The 3743-nt window shown below is 38.6% G+C and overlaps 1 pseudogene; it reads right to left on the bottom strand.

The window, feature by feature from the left end:
- Positions 1-2264: 2264 nt before the first annotated feature.
- Positions 2265-3213, bottom strand: LOC138086632 (olfactory receptor 5V1-like; annotated as a pseudogene).
- Between the last annotated feature and the right edge of the window lie 530 nt (positions 3214-3743).

Genomic DNA, 3743 nt, shown 5'->3' with positions numbered 1-3743 from the left:
TGTCCTGGCTATTATAAACAGTGCTGGGATGAACATTGGGGTACATGTGTCTCTTTCAATTCTGGTTTCCTCGGTGTGTATGCCCAGCAGTGGGATTGCTGGGTCATAAGGTAGTTCTATTGGCAATTTTTTAAGGAATCTCCACACTGTTCTCCATAGTGGCTGTACTAGTTTGCATTCCCACCAACAGTGTAGGAGGGTTCCCTTTTCTCCACACCCTCTCCAGCATTTATTGCTTGCTGACTTTTGGATCGCAGACATTCTGACTGGTGTGAAGTGGTACCTCATTGTGGTTTTGATTTGCATTTCTCTGATAATGAGTGATGTTGAGCATCTTTTCATGTGTTTGTTAGCCATCCGTATGTCTTCTTTGGAGAAATGTCTATTTAGTTCTTTGGCCCATTTTTTGATTGGGTCGTTTATTTTTCTGGAATTGAGCTGCATAAGTTGCTTGTATATTTTTGAGATTAGTTGTTTGTCAGTTGCTTCATTTGCTATTATTTTCTCCCATTCAGAAGGCTGTCTTTTCACCTTGCTTATATTTTCTCTTGTTGTGCAGAAGCTTTTAATTTTAATTAGATCCCATTTGTTTATTTTTGCTTTTATTTCCAGTATTCTGGGAGGTGGATCATAGAGGATCCTGAGATTATTGATATTTCTCCTGGCAATCTTGATTCCAGCTTGTGCTTCTTCCAGCCCAGGATTTCTCATGATGTACTCTTCACATAAGTTAAATAAGCAGGGTGACAATATACAGTCTTGACATACTCCTTTTCCTATTTGGAACCAGTCTGTTGTTCCATGTCCAGTTTTAACTGTTGCTTCCTGATCTGCATACAGGTTTCTCAAGAGACAGGTCAAGTGGTCTGGTGTTCCCATTTCTTTCAGAATTTTCCACAGTTTATGGCTTTGGCATAGTCAATCAAGCAGAAATAGATGTTTTTCTGGAACTCTCTCGCTTTTTTGATGATCCAGCAGATGTTGGCAATTTGATCCCTGGTTCCTCTGCCTTTTCTAAAACCAGCTTGAACATCTGGAAGTTCACCGTTCATGTACTGCTGAAGCTTGGCTTAGAGAATTTTGAGCATTACTTTACTATGGTGTGAGATGAGTGCAATTGTGCGGTTTTTGAGCATTGTTTGGCATTGCCTTTCTTTGGGATTGGAACGAAAACTGACCTTTTCCTCATTTAGTGATTAATAGAGTCCAGATAAGAGAAAGCTAGAAGGCACTTATGTGACAGAGTGAAAAGAGAATCAGAAACACAGAGATTTGGTGACACAATAATTGTGATCACCAGACTGGAGACTAAATTTTGAAAGCTATCAGGTTTTCCAGGATGGGGAAAATTATTAAGAAAATTATACATATACTTGTGACTTTAAAGCAGTAGGAGATAAAGAAAATACTCCTATCTGTACATGTGACAAGAAAAGGGAATGCACTGAAAATGATGGGCTATCTTCAGTCAGAAACTATAGCTCTCTAGGCAAATGGAACAAAAATACTGGACTTTAAGGCAAAGCAAAGTCTAGTTTCATGAATTTCAGTCTAAGTAGCAGAGTAAAATTTATAATAAAATACAAGGTAGCTAATAGATGTGCTTGTATGTGTGTGTTTGTGTCTGTGTAAATGACCATGTTGATGCTGATGGGAATAATACAGTGAGCTGAATTAAATATCTAAATCAGAGACAGAGGAAACTAAGTGCACTCCTAGAAGGCACAGGCAGAACTGAGAATGGAAAGGCTCATGGGAAAATACAGAGAAACTGAGAAATACAGAATAAGTGGAAGCTAAAATTGAAGAGGAAGAAGAATGAAATGAAAACACTAAGGATAAATGTCATAACATAAGAATACTTTATTTGTAGTCTATCAAATAAAGGAAAGTATAGGTACCATTTATACATAAATATAGATTCAAAAAAGATAAAAAAACAGATATACAGATATGAATATGATAATAGATCTAACTTAACTTAGACAGGTTCAGTTTATACCTGTTACATGTGTGTAATTATTAACAGTTCTCTGCTTCCTTTCAGAAAATATCAACTTTTGGATGATAAAATTAACATTTCTAGTTCAAGAAGATAGTGATATATAGCTAGACATAACTAATGTTATACATATGTGTGTATAAAAATTTCTATGTGTAGACAAGTTTGCATTCCATATACACTTACCTTAATTGAAAATTATTCTATGAATTATTTCTATGAAATCATCATAAATTGAGCTTTGAGTCATTTGCTTTTAATATTATACTTGCGGTGAATATACTCTATGACATAAGACCCTTCTGAGTGCTCTTTTCACTTCTGTATTTCTCAAGCTGTAGATCATGGGGTTTAACATTAGAGTAATAATTCCATATAACATGGAGATGAGTCTGTCTCTTGCTGGGAAGTGTTGACTGGAATAGGGGTGTACATAGGTAAATACTGTCGTGCCACCAAATAAACAAACCACCAGAAGGTGGGAAGCACATGTGGAAAAGGCTTTATGCTTCCCACCTGTGGACTGAATCTTTAGGATGGTAGATACAATGTAGAAGTATGAGATAAAAGTAACCAAAAAGGAGCTGATCCCCAAGATACCTCCTTTCACTAAAATAAGCATTTCTGCCACATAAGTGGATGCGCATGAGAGGACCAGCACTGGTGGGATGTCACAGTAGTACTGGTTAACTTGGTTGGACTTGCAGAAAGAAAGGTGGAACATAGATACTGTATGAAGGAGGGAATTGAGAAATCCTGCTGTCCAGGTCCCAGCAGTTAGTTGAACACAGCGAACCTTGGTAATGATGAGGGTGTAACGAAGAGGGAAACAGATGGCCACATACCTGTCATAAGCCATGACAGAGAGAAGGAAGACTTCAGTCCCCACAAGGGCCACCAGAAAATAAAGTTGCAAAGCACATCCAGTGAAGGAAATACTGTGCTTCTCAGTCTAGAGGTTCTCCAGCATCTTGGGGACAGTAACTGATGGGCAGAAGATGTCTAAGAGGGACAAATTTGCCAAAAAGTAATACATGGGTGTATGCAGTTTTTTTCTCAGTTCCAATGGCCAAGAGAATGGCCCCATTTCCCCCCACAGTGACCTGATAGATGATGCTAAAGACCACCAAGAGAGGGTAGCGCACCTCTGGGCGATCAGAAAGCCCTATGAGGATAAAATGAGTCACTGTGGTTTGATTGTAGGCATCCATCTCCTCTGTCTACAGTGGTCTTTCTGGAGGAAATGTAACAAACAAAAACAGATTAGAGCAAAAAGCCAAAGAGGTAAGCAATGAGAAATTCTTACATGATAGTTGGTGAGCAGTTATTGGTAAAGTATGTTAAAATTATATTTTAATTAGAGATTTTGATTATTATGTGTGCACATTCAGGCGAGTCCAACTCTTTGAGATGCTATAGACTGAAGCCCCTCAGGCTCCTCTATCCATGGGGTTCTCCAGGCAAGAATTCTGGAGTGAATTGCCATGCCCTCCTCCAGGGGATCTTCCAGATCCAGGGATCAAACCCACATCTCTGATGGCTCCTGCATTGCAGGTGGATTCCCCTGAGCCACTGGGGAAGTCCTTTGATTATTATAACTACTATTTAAAAATCTCCTGTTTTCATAGTTCTTGAAGATTCATTCTCTGCTCCTTTTCAAAAGCAAGCCCTCTGAGAAACTAAAAAAAAAAAGTTTGCCTTCTGTTAAACCACTGTGGACCTGTTTGGGATTTCACAGTTC

Source organism: Capricornis sumatraensis, chromosome 9, assembly GCF_032405125.1.
Source record: "Capricornis sumatraensis isolate serow.1 chromosome 9, serow.2, whole genome shotgun sequence".
In the NCBI taxonomy this organism is placed as follows: Eukaryota; Metazoa; Chordata; class Mammalia; order Artiodactyla; family Bovidae; genus Capricornis; species Capricornis sumatraensis.
The sequence above is the reverse complement of the archived record's forward strand: the minus strand, read 5'-3'. Positions and strand labels throughout refer to the sequence as shown.